At 38.7% G+C, this 20815-nt stretch overlaps 1 protein-coding gene across 4 annotated transcripts in view; it reads right to left on the reverse strand.

The window, feature by feature from the left end:
* The window catches only part of PDZD2 (PDZ domain containing 2), a 211405-nt gene that overhangs the window by 110335 nt on the left and 80255 nt on the right, over window positions 1-20815 (reverse strand). The gene's annotated exons all lie outside the window — the stretch shown is intronic.

The following is a 20815-nucleotide window of genomic DNA, read 5'->3' on the forward strand; positions in this document are numbered from 1 at the left end:
ACCCCCACAACAAATATCCACTTTTCCTTTGCCCCAAGGTTACCACAAGTAGCCAAGGCAAAGAGTCCTGTACAAGCTCAGAGTTGCTTGTACAGGTAAGATTCTCACCATTCTCATCCATAAGTAAACACTGCACTGGCCAATAATCATAAGGACAATAAAAATGTAGTATGCAATGAAAGCAACTGTACAACTTTGCCCTTCATTGGCAGGTATTAGGAGATATCGTAGGTATGTATCCTTACCTGATCACTCTTGTAAGCCTGGAACATGGGGTAATAAATGCCTGAATGTCAATTGGCAGCCATATATAATGGCTACTAACCTTCCCCCTCCCCATGCATATATCTCAACTGGTCAGAAAGACATGGAACGACGTGGCATGGCTGCTGGAAAGCTCAAGAAGTAGGCACCTCTTAACATCTCTCCTAAATATTTATGTCTGGTTTGTTAGCCTGCCAGATTTAATAATTTTGCTTTAAAATAAACCTGCACAGACAGAAATTTGGAGACTGCGACTGACGCCCTTTTTTGTTAAACATGTCATTGGCTTTAATAGTATTTTTTAGGTATAGATCTAGAGAAATATCTAAATCAGAATCTCTGACTTCATCCGCCTGCTTTTTCTAGGTCAGTGAAAACAAAGAAGCCAGAAACAGCCAGGCAGCTTGAATACCTAGATCATCATCAGCAATGGCAGCTTAAACATGTTTTTCAGTACAGGTTTATTATTACTGAGCAGGTTTCAGTTTTGGAAAGTCCAGGGCAGCAATGGATCGAAATGAGGTATCACACGTTGACAGTCCCCAGGGATGAAACTTCTTAAGTCAAAAGGAAGTGCAACAAATCACAATACCAAAGAATGTAAAACAGATTTTGGTTTTACATTCACTTTTAAGCAGAACTTTACTTTCACTTAATTACTTTCACTTTTAGGAAACATGATCAAACTTGTAATTATTGAAGGAAGGGACAGATCATTTTCCCTTCTGCAATAACCTGTCTTGCCTGTAAGATTTTTGCTTCCACATGAATGGATGATTGAAGTCATTAGAGCTTCACTTCATTCACTAAGCTAAGTGAAGTATCCCTTGCAAGTAGATAATTCACTTTGCTAGGTGAACAGCCTTTAGTAAATCAAAAGAATGCGCTATTTTTTTCTTATAATTTTATTTTTTTTTCTTCATTTAATATAGTGCTAAGACTTGTCTGTACAAGTGGTGGATTCTTCTTGAGGGTTTAATAACTTATCCTAACTTCTGGGTTGGTGAGTAGTCACATGACATCTATCATCTGAACCACATGTTGTATGACTGCTAGCACCAGCTAATATTATTACACAGTATTTATATAGGGCCAACATATTACACAGCACTGTACAAAGTCTATAGACATGTGACTAGCTGTCCGTCAAAGTGGCTCACAATCTAATGTCCCTACCATAGTCATATGTCTTTAATACAGTCTAAGGTCAATTTTGGGGTAAGGCTAATTAACCTAACTGAAAGTTTTGGAATGAACAGCGAATACGAGGCACCACCCTCTATAGCTAGTAATGCCATGTAAAGATCTCACACACAAAAGTGGCTACATCCACCACTCCATGGGGACCAGGATGGTACTGCTGCTACCTAAAAAATAGAGGATAGAGAAATTTCAAAACAAAGCAATGAAAAAGTTTGGAACTGCATTTCTCATGCTTTTTACCCTTGAGGAACGTTTGTTGAGTTCTTGAAGAGACCCTGCTAAAACAAAGTTTGTTAAGAGTCAGTTGGGGAAAAAGGCCCTTACGAGGGGGTACTGAGAAGGTCCTGGCTTTGCCCCCTTCCAGATGAAATAGAAAAATGAATGTGGGGTATATGACAGTCTAATATCTTAGTATGTAACTGTGCAAATATTAGGTCTTTGTGATTCTTAAAACTGGTTTTATTTTAGTGAGAAGCTGTGATGGCAGAGGCACAAGCACGTTTCATGTCGTTGGAGTTACGGGTCGTCATGAAGTTTTTGTTTCTCCAGGGAAAGTCAGCAAAGGACATTCACACTGAGATGTCACAAACACTTGGGGAAAAGTGTCCTTCATTTTTCTGAAGAAACAAAAAATTCATGACAGGCCGTAACTCCAACGACATGAAACTTGCTTGTGCCTCTGCCATCACAGCTTCTCACTAAAAAATAAATAAATAAAAAAATAAAAACATCAGTGATATTTGCACGGTTTCATACTAAGATATTGCCCCCACAGTAATTTTTTAATTTCATTTGGAAGGAGGTAAAGCCAGGAACTTCTCAGCACCCCCTCATAAATCAGTGGCCAATGTAAATAATAACCCCTTAGGATAGCTACTCTTTAGTATAAATGATAAATAACAAAAATAAGGAGAGGAAAGAAGTTTTTTTTTTTTTTGCTGAGAAATAATACTAATGTATTGTGAATATTGCAACATGAAAGATACAAGGGTAAGAAGTTCTGTCCAAGGCCCATTATAAACCTTTTGTCCAGGACTTATCAACTATACAATCTTCATCTATGTGTAAATGCACTATAAAAGTTTGTAGTCAAACGCGTTTCGCATTTCAGGGGTATATGGAAGACAGTCACAATATAGTTGATATAGGTTGGGAGACTGTTCTGGAGATCAATCAGCCACAATTTAAGAAACCCCTAGCAAACTTCCGGGGGGGGACCCAGGAGTTTTACCAACACTGGTTGAGAATGGTTTAGAATAAAATGAGACACCATCATGGTAAGTGATAAGATCTGTATATATCAATATTAGTAATTAGAAGGAGATCGGTAGCAAGCAGGTAAAATGATGATAGAACTGTATAACAGAGAACATCATCAATGGATACCCAGCACAAAAAAAAAAAAAAATGCCATTCCATAACTCCAGTCCTGAGAAATATGTATGCTGTATCCTCTCAATTACTGGAGTCTCCATGGAAAAGTTTCCCATTGATAAAGTCATGTTATATTTCTATAAATAAGTGTCCAGCCGGTTAAAAAAAAAAAAAGCAACCCCCACTGTCAATTGCTACCCAACAGCCGAATCAATAGTTCTCAACTGCAGCCTACAAAGGATGTAAAGAAATGTGATTATACACGCTTTAATCTCTTCTTCTCACTTTTAAGGAGATGGTAAAAATAATTCAATTGAGGAAAGCACTTGTTCCTTGTACCAAGGGTCGAACTTTTTTTTTCAACTGCAGTATAATGGTTACCTTCGGAAAAAAAAAGCTTCCTATATTATTAACCAATAACTATGTAACTTTGCTGGTAATGTTTAACATTCCATTTATGTTTGTCATGAAGCTAAATGTGATAATATATAGTCATCAATTGAAGCTAAGCCATAGACTTATAGATGGTTCGCCATGAACTCTGCATATAATATAAATGTGACACACCACCAAATTGCTTAAACAGGCCATGAGTTCAGCAAAGAATAAGGCTTTGACAGAGGGGATTTATTGATAACAAATAAAAAGCACTGACCAAAAGCAAACCCCACACAAACTCAAAGCTTAAACCAGCATATCAGAAAGTTCTTTGTCAGCACAGTGCACCTCGGGCTAAATGTTTTTTCCATTCAGCGTACAGAATACAACATATTTACCAGGCTATTTTGCTGAAAGCCAGAGGACGAACCTAAAAATAAAATAGCGTGGCCCCTGTGAGAGACACTAATCTCCTCTGCGAGATAAAGAGTCCACACAATAAGATTAACACTCTTGTTATGGCTGTGTTGTTGTGTTTGTGTAATCAGTATAGAAGTGGGCATTCCTACCTCCCATCAATAGGAGCAAAAGTTTATAGACCTTCCCTACGGCAGAATAATTTATAGAGAGCAGACAAAAAATGTTTATATTACCAAGATGATCTTATGCAATTTTTGATTTAAAAAAATGTATTGGGATTTGATTTGTTTTTATATTGGGGACTCAGTGGACTGGCCTCTCCCTAGAAGGGTCTGTAGCTCTCTTTACGATTGTATGTGGGCCTTACAGAGTTGGAACAGATTGTATCCTCCACAAGCCTCACTTAAGCTATGTGCACACACTAGATCAGCAGTCGTCAGGAGAGGGTACCCGCTGGGAGGGCGCAGAGCCCTGGATTATGTCTCCTGTATGGATCACAGACTTAGGTAGCAAGCGAGAGTGGGTGGGGGTTCTGGCATCATGACATCACTATGGGGGAAGTTTCTTCCCCTTTGAGCGGCACACTGTTCCTCGTGCATGCGCGATCCGAAGCTGGTAAATTTAATGGTCCGTGGGTCCAGAAAGGTTGGCGACCACTGCACTAGATGATTGTCACCTGAGGCGAATAGTTGCGGCTGCCTCATCCCCCGACATTGTTCAACTCACCTGTCCATCACAGGTATGACCACTTTACTATCTTATGAAGAAGAGTGCAGGGGGGTGTCTTTTGTTTGTCCCCCCAGTCTCTTCTTCAATTAACTGAACTGTACAGAGTTGTGCTCTGGTTCTCCTGCCACGAAAGATCATCTCCAGCGACAGAAATCCCATGTCGGTACAAGGTTGTACTTACACTGCCCAGAGTTTTGTTTTTGGTCCTGCAATATCCATTCTGTCCCCAATCCTATTGGGCTCCTTTGAAAGCCTAGGACAGATACAAAAGGATTGAGGCAGAAGAATGGCGGCGACAAAGGACTTCCCAAACATCAAATCTAGGCTGAATGAACTCAGAAGTGCTCAGCTTAAAGCGGTCTGAATTTCTACTAAGCCCCAATGAACCGAGACCTCAAAAACCCCCAAAGCACGTTGGCTTTTTCACTGTCTGTATATTCTGGATTAAATTTATTTTGTACTTCACATAACTCCTTTCTGGCATTTTCCCCCCCATTTATTTTTTAGGTACAAACCTCTATTTGGCACTTTTCCTCCCATATAGCAAACTATTGATCAATACTCCAAGTGGGCCAGTAGAACGTCTAATATTTTGCATTACATCTCTAAATATCTGGTAGATTCTATCTTTCTCTAATCTGCTATATAAATCCTGTTTAATAATAATAATAATAATACCCAAAAACTAAAAAAGTGGCTTGATTTGGGTTTTTATTGAGCATGTGCCTTTTACAAATCAAAAAATACGCAACGCTACAACTAGGGTGCGTATGACTTTTATTCTCTTTGACCTCAGATGACCTGCTGTATCCAATCTCTACAATTTCATAAGATTAGCTATACTTCACTGAGTAGCACAGCCCTGCCGCTCATAACTCCACACGGTAGGATCATCTCAATGTTAACAGCAGACTTTCTCTGGCACCACACAGGCAAAAAAAGAGTAAAGCTCTCTCTACTGCGTACCGCAGGGATCGTCCCCAAGAACGCGGCGAGCGTTTTCTCAGCTGACATCAATAATTCCTCCACAGCTGGGGACCAGCATTAAAATTTTAAACCAAGCTGAAAATACTTAACCATGTGCTAACAAGACTTTTACATTTCATTCTTCTCCTCCAGAGCTCCAGTGATCTCTGCAGCAGAGGAGCAGATCTTTACATTGCTATATCCTAAATCTGTAAGGAGGATGTTTTTGTAACTATATAGAGAACTGCTGATCGCATACAAGTTCATTAAATATAAAGCAGTATATGTTTACAAAATTGTTATGCAGAGGGTACCGTGTGTGAATGCCACATGTAAAAAGGTATTGTAGATTCAGAGATATAGGCAGCATAAGGAGGACCTTCCATGACAATAGAAGGTCCGCCTATAGAGTCTGGGGCCTGTCCCTTCCCAAATATTATTAGGATGCACCTAAAAAGAACAAAATAAAATCATACATCACTGGGAATGAGGTCACTGTCCTTTTAGAGTGATTTCTGCAAAATGTAGAGCAATAAAAACATAGCAAGAGGAAGCTTTAGTTTGTTGCAAGAGATTTTAGTTGCTATGCCTTTACTAGGAACCTTCCCAGATGGTTGTTGGACACCATTTTTGTCATGGAGCTGCCGATATTTTCAAATCACCTGTCCTGCACTAATCAGCCATAATCAGGCTATGCACCTAGGTCCAAAACAATCCATTTAAAAGAAAATTTAAAGAGAAGAATGGTGTTGTAAAGTCCTAAAACACTTCTTGTCCAGGAGCCATAATGCCGCTACTCCATAGATATGGTATATTGAGGAAGCGTCATCACCCTAGGAAGTTGATAATGCAGCCCAATGCAACTAATGCAGCTGTCACATCTAAGGACAGGTAATCTGCAACATTTTGCATATATCCTGAGTTTACATTACAGACTAACCTGGCCAAAAATGCATATAAGTCCTGCTTGCCCCCTTTTAATATCTGTATATACTGTATATTAGTTACATTTAAATTAGTAGCCTAACCACTAAATACACAACTATACACCACTATATTAGTTTTGGATATAGTAGAATTATTTTTATACTGTGTCCAGTTGAGATTTTGTTTTATTTCCTTTCCTATATCATCATTTCCACTACTTTTGCTAATAACGTATTTCTTTGAAAAAACTGAATAAAATAGAAAATATCATATTTACCACTTGCAGCCAGCAGGGAGCAAGTTTCATGCCAAAGTTATGTAGAGATATTACATTTATGCTGGTCAGAAAGAATACCCAATGTACCAGCAGTCAAATTCTAGGTAAGGTATGATTATGATTGGTGAGTGTTGGAAAGTACTGTTTTATACACCAGGGCTACTAAAGATATGCTGGAGGCAACAAGGAGTACTCAGTGGGTGTGTCTGGCAATCCATCTCCTACAGGGGAAACAAGGGGGTCCCAGATCACCAAAAAAGGCAATAGGCTAGATTGGTCTACTATAGCCAGGGCTTAATTTACATTTATACCAAAGTAGTATTTAAAACCAGGCAACTCTGCTGTATTACTATCCCACCCCCATGATCAGATACAAACAGAGAACCTTTGTTAAAGCTGTCCTTGTCCTCAGTGTACATCTTCTAAATTTCATGTAAATTCTGCAAGATGAAACTTATTAATTCTGCTATGAAATATAGTTCTAGCTGCTGGCAACATAAAAAAACGGCAGAAAATACATCAAAGACATGAATCACAAAGCTTAATTAACAACTGAAAAGTCACATTTATAAGACGGCCACTATGAAAGCAGTGCTGGGCGGATTAAGTGGGAATAATATCTAACTGGAGCCGAAAGTTTTATCTAATGAACACAGAAGGACAGAACAGGGAAGAACTCATAAAACTGAAAAACTACAACTCACTATAATACTGAAAATCAACTTTTAGGAAATTATGTGTCACATAGTCAATCTGTATTCTGGAATTATTTTTATACAAAGATATTTGGATTGAGTAGGGAATGATTAAAACTCTCATCATTTTTTTTTCACGTCTGTGACCAATTGGGGAGATTCCTTATTACATACTGACCTTATGGCACAACAGGAAATGAGAGGAAATAACTCAAAAATCAGAGGAAATCATTGCATGATTTTAACTTTCATCGTACTATGTTCTAGATCTTCTATACGGTTTTATGTGGCATCTATAAAAAGTTGTGGTTTTAGATAAATTTTAAATCAGTAGTCGTCAAAATTTTGGACCTCATGGACAGGTATAATTTAAAATATTGTAGACAAATACATGCGCATGAGCGAGGAGTTGTGTGTCACTTAAAGGGGAAGAAACTTCCCCCAGAGTGACGTCATGATGCCAAAACCTGTCTACTCTCCCATCACAGGGTCAGACCTGCTTGCTAAACATCCTGGGGGACAGTAGTGCAGAGCTGTGGGTGCAACAAAAGTTGTGTCCATATGGGGGACATGATCAGCGGGGTCAGGAGAAGGTCAGAGGCAGTGCTCCCCGCAAGTCCATGGGGGTGAAAAGGGGGGGTCCTTAATAAACGAATGTTAGGATGTGTGACGATTAAATATGGAAAAGGTAGTATGTAAGAAAGTATTGAGGGTGTGGAACTAAAGAATGATTGGAAGAGATAGAGGGATGGAAAATGATGATAATGACTGAGAAGAAAAAGAGGAGGAAAACGTGGAGGGAGAAGTGAATGAATGAATAAGTATGCAGAAAGTAGGTGAGTGTGCCAGGGAAGGGGATTGTGTGAGGGTAATTGTATGTGTAATGGTAAAGGTAAGAGTAATATTTCAGAGGACCAATGGTTGGCGACCGCAGACTTAAATCCACCTGCAGCCAGATGGGAAAGATCACCATTTAATCAAGCTATGCAGCCATTATAAAATGTCATAAAATGTTCCGTATTTTTGAAAACATCAAGTAGAAGTACCTGATTTTCAATGTTTTTATATAGGCTTGACTTTTAGGGAAAGGGAAAGGGAAAGGTAAAGCTAGAAGATCACATTCTATACGGCTATTTAGAAAAGCTCTATATAGACACACAACAAGCCTTGTCATTATTATTATTATTGTTGTTGAACAGGATTTATATAGCGCCAACATATTACTTAGCGCTGTACAATAAATAGGGTTTGCAAATGACAGATACAGACAGTGACACAGGAGGAGGAGAGGACCTTGTCATCCAAAACAATCTTGGTGAATCCAACCAAATCAGACAGGGTGAACCTGATGCTTAGATGTTCATTTGTGTGATGACCATTTATACCATGTGAATGAAGGGTGATGCCCTGTTGTCCTAAATTCACAGAGTCCTCAGTGACCATCAATGAGACCATCCAATACCTTGTGAATGTAAGGTGATGCCCTGTCGTCCTGCGTGGCAATGAGCATCATTCGACTCAAAAGACCAAGGATATCCTGTGGCAAAGAGGATGTAGAGAAGATGACAGCTTTGGATTGATTGGACATGTTGAGGTGTTGGTGCAGACATTTTTTGAATCATGAAAGCTGAAAACCTCTGTCAAGTTTTGATTACTTTGTATCCACTGTGAAGTTTCATCCTCCATGTTTATTTTGGTTACCATTTTCACTGAGATCTAAAGTGATTGGAGATCCAACTGATGCCAGCGCAGAAATAGAGAATAAACTACTAGGGTTTAGGAATATCCAATAGGGCTTTTTTGTAGTGCTAATAGAGACCCACCAAAAGGTCCTTGGACAAGAACATATTTTTGAATATCATATTCTAAGCTATTACAGATGTCTATTGAATTTCTTTCTAAAGTGCATTCAATTAAAATGGCAATGAGTAAAGCACTGATATTACAGAGTGCGGTGCCCATACCAGAATGCACCTTGCACTGGCACAATGAATTCTGTTTGGCTGGGGTGGGCCACAAAAAATAAAAAATCCATTATTTTATTTTCCTAAACCTAAAGGAAAGAGTTAACTTTAAACTATGAAGGCAGCTTTAGGGAAACGGGTGTTAATGACTTATGGGAGGTAAAATGAACCTCTTTTTATTTTAGATAAATGACATATTAAAGTTATGAGTCATCAATAACATCAGGCTGAGTCACTATTACACCAAGAGAAGTTATGCAACAAAGAATACATTTGTAATAGAAATGTAGTAACTCTGCAATTATCTCCAATTTTGTGCATTACGAAAAACTAATTAGTCTCTCTGACTCTGGGAAATGCTGGAGATTTTTCAATCAGAGCTAGAGAACATTCACAAATAGATTACAAATCACCCATGAAAACCGATTACCTAGTCACCAAATGTCACATGCTTATATGCTTATTATGTGCAGGTATTGGCGGTGTATACTGCCCATAACACACAGCAAAAACCTATCCACTAAGAATGAACTCAAGATCTCACAACTTGGTTTTGGCAAGTTTGCAAACAACCCCCAGCCAATGGGAATACTACCTACCTTATATTTCAGCAACCAGGCTTCTAAAATAAATAGCTCAAAGGTATTTTTATTGGCTGCTGGCTGTTGGATTTCCACAATTCTGAGTTTCCAGGAGAAAAATAAATGATACGGTCTAATTGGGACACCAGTTATGTTGAAAATTGTGTACAAGAGCATTCTGCTTTAAACTGATGGGGTTTGAACTTTTTAGGCAGTGAATATCTTCAGGACAATTGAAAGAACATGGCTTTAAAACTTTCAGAATTACTGATCAAATATAGATATGGGCTGTTTTCGGGAAAATGCTAATCAATTGACATTTTTGGAATGTCAGCAATGGAAGTTTTGCTACACCTTCAGTGTTCCCCCCAGCCCCTTTTAGCTGGGCGGACCACCTGGCACTTTTCAGTAACCACCCAGCTGTTTTTGGATGGCTACTGATGGAACACTGACCTTAAAGGGTACCTGTTCTAGCATCCTTTTTGTTTCAACTAGTAAAAATTTTTCTTTTACCAAATGAACTAGGTTTTAGACTCAGTATTTAAGTCACAAGTCCATCCACAAGCACATATGGGGAATCATGTTTATGTTAATGGGGTCACAGCAGCATTCCTCCACACCCGTTCTCAAGCACTGGGAAAGAACTCAGCTGGATTGAAGCTTGCAGTCCTCTTCTAGCCCTATATACAGTACTGCCGGCTTCCTTATGGAATTCTCAGCACATGAACATAAACAGGATGTTTTATAGTTCACCAATGACCTGGAAAAGAATCTTCCAGGAATCACTTTTCCCAAAGCAATTAGCTTGGATGTTATAGAGGTCCTGGTGATCATAAAGACACAGCAATGACCTTTTAACTTGGTCTTGTGTTTACAGATAGTTAACATCCTGCACTGGCCTGTAATCCTAGAACATATTTTGATATGGTGGTCATGTAAGGAGCCAGCTGAAAACTGCTCAGAAAACTGCTAATGTGAAAGATATTCCTAACACAATGAATGTTGGAGGGGTCTCTTACGTGTTCGTGTGGCACAGTTTCTCAGACCATATTGAGGGACTACCAGTTTTATTTTTAAATTTTTTTTTGTGATGAAGTGAGATCTGCAAAAATATTTTTAGGAAAAGCTCTACTGTACATTAAAATATACAAAACAAAGACTACTTTATTAGACCTGTTCAACTGCTTGTTAACACAAACATCTAAACCACCAATCCCATCCTAAGTGTAGAGTAGATGTAGACATTGTTAAGATGACTTGCTAAACCAAGCATAAGAATAGGGAGTGAAGAATATTTAGGTGACTTTGAATGTAGAATGGTTGTTGGTGACAGGTGGGCCGGTCTGAGGATTTCAGAAAATGCTGATCTGCTCGGATTTTCTCACAACCATTCTTAGGGTTTATAGCGCATGGCCCAAAAAAGAGGAAATATCCATTGAGCAGCCCTCTGCGAAAATGCCCTGTTAGTGCCAGGGATCAGAGGAGAATGGCCAAACTGGTTTGAGTTGACGGAAAGAAAACAGTAACAAATAACTATTTGTTACAACTAAGGTGTGCAGAAGAGCATCTCTGAACACTGAACATGCCAAAACCTTGAAGCAGTTGGGCTACAGCAGCAGAAGACCAGACCCGGTGCCACTCCAGTCAGCTAACAACACCCATCTGAGGCTACAAATTGCACTGCTAACTAAAATTGGACAACATAAGAATAGATATGGTCTAAGGAGTTCTAATTTCTGTTGCAATTTTTAGATGGTAGAACCAGAATTTGACATCATAAAAATGAATGCATGGATCTATTCTGCCTTGTAGTAATGGTTCAGGTTGATGGAGGTGTAATGGTGTGGGGAATATTTTCTTGGCACACTTTGGGCCCTTAGTAATAATTGAGCATTGTTTAAATGCCACAACCTACCATATCATTGTTGCTGACCACAACATACCCATCTTCTGATTGCTACTTTCAGCAAAATAACATGTCACGTCAGGTTGAATTTATCTCAAACTGGTTTCTTGAACCTGACAATGGCCTTGATTTATTAAAGTTCTCCAAGGCTGGAGAGAATACACTTTTATCAGTGAAGCTGGGTGATCCAGCAAACCTGGAATAGTAAAGTGTATTATTACCTGGAATAGTAACCTGGAAGTGTAATCTCTCCAGCCTTGGAGAACTTTAATAAATCAAGGCCACTGAGTTTACTGTACTCAAATAGCCTCCACAGTCACCAAATCTCAATCCAACAGTAAACCTCTGGAATATGGTGGAATGAGACATTCACATTATGGATGTGCAACTGTCAAATCTGTACCAACTATGTCATCATATCAATATGGGAAACAATCCCTGAGAGACGTTTCCAGCACCTTGTTAAATCTATGTCATGAAGAATCACTGCAGGTCTGACCAAGTACCAACAAAGTGTACCTAATAAAGTGGTCAGTGAGAGTATTTTCTAATAATCTTGCATGTAAAAAAGGATTCCGTAACTACAGCTGCCCTCTTACTAAGCATCGGTATTAGAAAGTTCTTCCAATGTCCACAAAAGTATGCACAGAACAAAAGCAGGTAAGAACCTGCATGACCCTTTTACTAAAATCCAAACAAAGTTTACCTGGAAGGGATTCTTTTTCTGCAATGATAATTACCAATGAAGAAGAGAAAGGTAATGCACCCTAAACTTTTGAGTCTCTCAAGAGAAACATGTAGTGCCAAGCCCAGCTCAGAAGCATAATAAAAAGGAGAGAGGCACTGAAACAAGGGAAATATTATAATAAAACTACATTTTATTGAACATTTTCTTAAAAGCATTTAACAATTCAAGGGGTAGTGAACACTTAAACAGCAATATAAAAGCAAATTTTGAAGGGTGTTCGCAAACAGAAAAGTTCCCGTTTATCCATATAGATTGAATAAGGGTGTTTTACTGTGTCCTTTACCAGACGCGTTTCGCCCATAGTGAGCTTCATCAGGGAATCGTTGGATAACAACTCTGGGACTATAGAGATCATATAACATTAAATAACACATGGATAATGGGTTGATACAGTGATAATACATGACAATCGTGATAGTAAACAACAACTAACCATAGTATATTATCATATACACAGAATAAATAATACTACAATAGTAGTATTATACTATATCCCTTGTTTCAGTGCCCTAAAAAGAGCCCCCTTTTCCTCTCTCGTCTTCTTCTTTTTCTTCAATGATATATTCTCACTTTAAAGGATTGTCTACCCAAAAAAATAACGTATGCTATAGGAAAGATCTTGTGGCAACCTATGTGTTAATTGAGGCATGGTTGGCTGACTGGGCTTTGGGATTTTTATATGTCCTTATATGCCTCAAATCAAACATATCAATCAAATTAAAAATCAATCAGGCTAAAGGCAATTGGTTTGGATAGCTTTGAATTATACATGACAAAAAATTATTAAAAATCTAGAACGAGGAGTGGGAATCCACTTACTATAACCAATGTGTGCAGAGCTCTCCTCAACAGAGGCCCCAGGAGATATAACAAATTTCCAGGTGGTTCAACTCTCCAGATTTACCAATGAAAAATGAATCCTGGATGGACTCTAAGGCTATCAGATGTGGCGTATTTGTATTATCATAACTGCATTTATCTTGTTTTGCATATACCGAAAGATACATGATTCCATATATGATACTAATCTTAAAGCAAGGTTTCTCCCCATGGACAACCACCCACAACGGATATTTCTCTTTTGGATGGGCTGACCCTTTAAAAACGTCCAAACATCTGCACCGCAAATGTGACAGGTAACAAGTTTCTAGGTTAATTAAATCTGACAGCTGTAAAGTCTAGTGCAAGTTAAGCAAAGTTTACTGTGCTGTAGAAAAATGAAAACTTAAGATAAACTCATATGAACTCCACATATGGTACAAGATGTAATTATGTAACAGATGTCTCCCATGTCTTTCCAGACACAACTATTCCACTGGAAGAGGAATGGCCCTGCCTCCTCCCTTACAAACTTCACCTCCTGCATGAAACTTAGAAGCTAATCTCACTTAGCTTGGTGTAATGAGATGACCTCATTGACAACATGGAGGAAAGATGTCTTCATTGTGGAGACAACAGGAAATGACTAATTAGAAAATTAGAGGTTTCCATTGTCAGGGTGTTCCTTTTTCTATTTTAAAATGCTTTTGATGATTATGTTAAAACACAATAGGCCTAGTAAACCTTTAAATTTTGTTGTGAGTCTGCTGACCCTCAAATCAAAAGGGTCTAAAGTGGGGGGAGACTGTCGAAAATTGGACAAAATGATAACTGCAGGGCGCTGGTAAAATGTCCATTATTTTTTTTTTTTTTTTTATGTTCAATGCGCATTATTGATCATCAACAGCATGGCTATTATTCAATGCCATTAAAATAGTAAATTTGCCTGTATTAATCCGATCACTTGCATCACAAGGTAAACATCAACTGAAAAGTAATTCTCTTAAAAAACATTGCAATTATGATGAATAATATTCATCTTTATTTAAACAACTGAAATGGTTGAAAAAGTGATAAACTTATCAATTAATTTTCGATATGACTGCAATATCCAAGTGATTACTTCTTCTGACAATCACACAAATACATGTATGCCCCGATTTTCCTTCCTGGTCCTAAATGATAAAAATCGCATTTATAGCAGATTCAGACTTGCCTCCCGCTCAAGCAGTCCAGCGTGACTCCTGGATGCCGGCACCGTGCCAGGCCCTTGGTCACTCGCACCTCAGAGCTGGTTCCTCTAGATTCAACTTCTGCACATTTGACACCTGGCAACAGTAAGTGGCAATGGCATAGCTCACTACCACACCACTATTCATTCTCTATTGGGCTGCTCCAATGACCTACTAATGACTTCCTCACTCATTAACTCGTCACATGCAAGGCTCCAAGACTTTTCTAGAGCTGCCCCAACTCTGGAATGGTCTTCCTCGTCCTATTCGGCTTGCTTCTACTTTCTGCTCATTTAAAGGAGCACTCAAAGCCCATTTTTTGAAACTTTCCTACCCATCTTCCCACCACTACATATCCCCCCTCCTATTGTATGATACTTCCCCCACCTCCTAGATTGTAAGCTCTTCGGGGGGGTCCTCTCCTCCTCCTGTGTCACTGTCTGTATCTGTCATTTGCAACCCCTATTTATTGTACTGCGCTGCGTAATATGTTGGCGCTATATAAATCCTGTTCAACAATAATAATAATAATGATGATGAGGAAGCGTTAACTGCACTAAACTTCATGGTCAGTGTGAATATAGCCCTAAAGAGACTCTGAGACCCGATTGTTTTTGCCTATTTCTGTCTTTAGAAAATGTCCCTTTACTTTCTGCTCAGACACACAACAAAAGAAGAGGTGTTGATAACAAATGTAAAATTTTGGATTTTACTCACCCCTTGACAGGTGTCACTGTATTAGGATAACCATTGTTATTACCTTCACCTGTCAGCATTTATTATTTTGGCTTGTCAGTTCCTAAACACACTGAAGCAGCCCTATTCACCCGACATCCCAACACACATCAGTCTCACACTCCCCGCTTACCATCCATCCATCAGGAACCAACAAGATGAAATAACTTACAAATTATTCACAGTTCCTTGCTGGAAATTTCTTACTGCACTCATCACAAAACAAGTTCAGAATCTGCATAGTTTACCACCTTTAGTCTGTTACCAGTTCAGGCTCACGCCAAAAAATCTTACTGCCAAGGTCTACATTGTTCAAAGGAATATTAATAGCAACATAAAAGCTTTTATAACATAAAAGCTTTTGTAACAAGAAAAAAAAACTCTCTCAGCTTTTCTGTTGTCCTAATTCCACTGTCATACTCTCTAAGGACTAGGTGGAATGTTAAGAGACTGCTTTCTATTTAAAAACATGTAATACCAAAAATTTCATCTGTAGAGTGATGAAAAAGCAACACAGGTACTTCTAAAGTTTCGGACATATTTAGAACCCAATTAAAGTTTCTGTGTTTACTAATGTAATGCTGAAAGGATACAATATACTCTTCTTTCTGTGTAATAACAAATACTTTATATTTGGACAGCTCCAAGGCTCCAGGTCTACAGCAGTCCCACCCTACCTATCACACACTGCTTTAAAACAGCATTGACCAGGGAGCACTTTGCTGGGGGTGCATTGGACTTCTGGAGCCCAAGTAATAAGATTTTGTAAGAGCAGCGGTCCGACTATCCATACTTATTTTTCATCTTCCTTGTTCTTGTACCAACAGATTTCCTTACTCATTGAAACATTATCTCTAGGTCTGTAAAACTGTTGCAAATGCAGATGTTGGGAGGTTAGCTATTTAAAGCACCCAAAACACATGCACCAAGTCCCGGCCTTACACATAGTAAAGGGGATAGATATTTAGGAGTTCAGGCAGCATTGTTTTGCTGGAAATAAAACTGTTCAGAGATGGCTGTTCTGATGTGACATAGATACCCTTTTTCCCCACTTTTTGTAAACCAACTTTCTCCTATATCAGGCAATACATCTGTTGAGGGACTGGTTTATCTTCCCCATCTAGAGGTAACTGGGTTACAGAACAAGGTGTTTCAAAAAATTTCACACCTCCAGATTTTGAACGATTAATATGATCATGATTACTGGATCAAAAGGTTTGCAGATATAAATACTGGAGTATCTCCTACAGTGACAGAGTTACAATGCTGGCACCATCCACCATCAGCTGAAACACATTACAAAGACTCCGCTGTAAGCCGCCAAGCTAATGAGATGTCAATCAAGACCTGCAGCAAATGCAGAAAGCCATTTAAGCTACTCACGGAATAGAAGTATTTCACAGTAAAACACTTGCAAGCAGGACATTGGAGATGATTTCAAAAAGGTTTGAACATTGTATATTTTTTTTAGCCAAGAAATTAATACCTATACACAACACCTCTGTGATACGGAGAGCTGTAGACAACACAATGAATTCTATGAAGTGTGGTGTAACAAAATAAATAAATAGTAATTTCTCCTATATTACATCCAATTAATTTAAATGAGCTATGACAAGGCAGCACAATTAAGAGTTTTGCACATACAGGGTGAACTTGCCATTAAAGTTAGCTATTGCTGGGAAGGATGGGACTGCACAACTTTTGCAATGAACACACCAACCTTCCTACTACTATCCCTGACATTATGAGAAGTCATTGTGGATTATTCTGTCTCAGAACTATGTGTTTACAACCTCGTGGCATCCAGTTTTAAGAATTTCAGACATTTCCTACATGTTATTCCTATTGCCCAATGCATGTCATGCCAGAAAAACAATCAGACATCTGACATTTGGAACACTTTTTAAGAGCGTATGGAATGCTGGCTTATGCCACTGAATAATAAAACTGATTTTTGCGCAGCACTAAAAACAGATGCTTCGTATGTTAATATTTGGTAAAATAAATTTAAAATAAAAGCCAAGACTCTTGTGTTTTTATGCAGAAGTCCTATCAGAAAAACCTTAAAACAAGTAAAACTACAACTACAATGACAAAACCAATATTCTTACAAATTATACATCTGCAAAGTCTTTAAAGGTCATTGCCTCTTGGTCTCCGCAGACTATTATGCAAGTCATCCGTAAACATGAGTCCTTCTCAAATGTCTGTAGTGCTCTGGGCACAAAGAAATTCACCTTCTCTTTTGCCTATCCAGCCACCCTACATCTTCAAATCCCAGAGGGTTTAAACTTTACAGAATCGGGAAGTTGCAGCAGCATTTGTGCATGGAATATCGACCTTGGATGTGGAAGACCATTATTTCAGCCCTTGTTACATCTAATCCTGGTTAAGTAAATTCACAAAGCTATTACTTTGGACTCACCTCCTTGAACAGATGGCAGCAAGTAATTGTTGTATGGCTATTAGTTTTCCCTTTCTCAGTTGCAGATCTGTTTGGCTAGTTGCAACCAAGGTCCATGAATGTTTAGGTTCTTTGACTTCCTCTATGAGATTCCATCATTTGGTTTTACCTAAAGGTTATGCTCTGTTAGTTTATAATTCATATCCTGGAATGTCCAGGATCCTAAATCTCCCCATTTCCTCCACCATTTAGCTACTTGGAAAACTGTCAAAGCTCTCATTCAAGAATCTCATTTACTGGCCTCTTACTAGCTTTTCATGGAATGTGTGGATGGTCAGGGTGGATAGTGTTTATCTACTGATGGAGATGCGGGGGTCCTTATTTTATAAGTCCTTCAAAACAACCCACTATTCACGATACTTATCCTATCATATCCTGAAGAAACCCTCGTTAGACCCCCTATACCTTCTAGCTACCATGCGATCTCCCTTCTCCCATATGTTTCCAATCTTTATTTATAGAGATATCGACAGAATAGTCATCTCCTATGTAACCAACAAAATCATAAATATGGAAACAAACCTGGAAAACTACTGGCAATTCCACCCAGGGGCCATCGACCATTCCAACACTAAAGGTCCGAGAGTGACAGACCCTACACAAATTAACCCTATCCTATGGAAGAGTACCCTATTTACAAGAGTACCCTAGGTAAGTATGAGAAAAAAAGAGCAGCTTATTTATTGGATCCACCAAATTTTCCCCATGTTACCCCATCCCAGCTATGTCCTAATGCCTACATTTGGAATCAAGATTCCCATCACTTCCAAATGGCCGTTGGGCAAAGTCGGGAGCACAGATGGCTTCAAACCTAAGTTTTTCAAAATAATGAAGAATCACATACTTCTCCTATGACAATATATCGACAAATATGGAATGGGGGCTCATATGTGCCCATGGGTAACAGGGAATTTATAAAAAGAAGACCCCACCAATCCCGGTTCCTATAGGCCTAGATCCCAGATTGGTTTATATGCAAAAGTGACCCCTGGGTAAGAGCTTACAGCTAAGGTTAGCTAGATTTAAGTCATGCAGAATGTCACATGCATGCTTCAGTGTGGGTAGATGTAAAGTGATCATTAAGGCAGTCCTAGTTGACACGGGAAATGACAGATGGCAGGACACGGGGTATGACAGGAGACTATAATAAGTTGATATAACAATTTTAAACTAGCAATTTTTCATCTGTCTGCCCATTCTTTTCAGTAAAAAAAAAAATCAACAAAGAAGGGTTGTCCAAACACTCACAGTTAGCATTTGTGAACAATATTTTTGACCCCCAAAGGCAAGGCAAGGCAACAATGTTAACCACTTAGTCACTAATCTATCCAAGCAACCATTAATAATTCTCTGCAAGGTGTGCAAAATAATGTCTAGAAACCATTAGACATGGCTTGAGATAAATCTGTTCTAGAATGAAACAAAAAGTCAACACATTAAATTTCATAACCTAGGCAACATCAATATTTTGCTGCACAATATTTCAAAGAAGCATTGCTTGGCTACTGTAAACAAGGTTAGCTCTTGCTCCGATTTCTTTTTATGGCTGCCTCATAAGGCCACAACAAGAAGTATTGTATTCTTTGTACGAAATATTATCTCTCTCCGTTTACATTACTATCAATGTCAACGATCAGGACATTGGCAATATAAGGACAGATAAGGTAGGTGACGTGGGAAGAGATAAATTCTTTTTTTGTGATATGGTAGGTACAGATGGTTCAGTAGTGAGGTGATGCGACAATAATTCAAACTGAGAACAGTAAATACTGGACCTAATTAAAGCACTTTACACTGGCAGTCATCTACAGACATTAATGTGCAAAGCACTGATTGTACAAACCAAAGAGGGAAAACAATCTGTCCATATTTTTGGCTACTGTTTCTCCGGAACCTTGTCGTAGGTGTTTAAAAAACAAGAGCCCCAATGATTTAATTTATTGCACAAAAATCAAACTACACTTTATCCAAAATTGCTTTAAATGCACATGGAGTAACAATGTACCTGTCAGAACCAAAAGATATCATCCAGCAACGGATGTAGTGCACCAAACCACTTTACTTCCTTTTAAAAGGAAATTTGCTGTCTGCGGACCCCTTCTTACCAGGGGTAATTAAAGGGCAAGAAAGGTAATTCCAAAAATACCTATGTGTTCATTGCCCTATTAAAGAGCTATACCCTACCATTGATCAGTGGAATCCAACACACTTTGTGTTTTATCTGCCATCCCCTGCGTCAGCTCTATGTCCTGTTGGGATATATGGGCTGCGGAATAAACCACATCAGGCAGAGTCAGGACTCGGGATCTAGTACAGCCAAAGTGTTGGATGAAGAAGACTCTTTCTTTCTTTATGTCAATAGAGTTCTTTATGTCAATAAAGGCGCGATTGGTGGGACAGGTATGTATGCAATAGTCTTCTTTTGGACCTCTTATCTAACATTTAATAACATGCCAATGTAGGTATTGTGGTAAAAAAAAAAAAAACTAGCTTTATTCTGTTTTTCTTTTTAACCCATGCACATTATTTAAGGCTCCATAAACACATAGGGATGTTGGATTAGCACTCCTTGATAATGTAGGTATTGGAGTACATCCTTAAAGTACATTCCTTATATCACTCATGGTCAGCCAACTATCATTGTGTTCATGTAATAGTGTGGATACCAGCACCAATCTGAGCCCAATGAAGATGGGCCATTATTCCTTCAAACCCAGTCTGCTACAAACCCCGATATTCCTATCTCTAGCTTTACACTGGCAAATTTACATTTATTGTAGATTTTATATCTTTACATCAGTAATGCGAGCATGTAAGCAGTGTACATATTCCCTCAAGAAGCTTTTGACAGGTGTTTCGGTTTCTGACGGCTCCCCTGTGGGCAGAACATTGTGTACCCTTCTACCAATATATGAGGATTCATCTGGGAATTATTCTTTGACAGATCCGTGTACCAGAACTTATGTTTCTAAAATGCTTCCATTCTGTAAACTTCCCTTGAGGTTTCTGGAATTCCCTTCTCAGCCTTCTCTCTCAGCAAAGGAACGTCTTCATCCTCCCAGTCAGGATATTCACTAGTTTTATTTAAAGAGACCCTTTTTTTTTAATAGGCTGTGATAAAATAATCACT

The sequence above is a fragment of the Pyxicephalus adspersus genome, chromosome 6 (assembly GCF_032062135.1).
Source record: "Pyxicephalus adspersus chromosome 6, UCB_Pads_2.0, whole genome shotgun sequence".
NCBI classification, from domain to species: domain Eukaryota; kingdom Metazoa; phylum Chordata; class Amphibia; order Anura; family Pyxicephalidae; genus Pyxicephalus; species Pyxicephalus adspersus.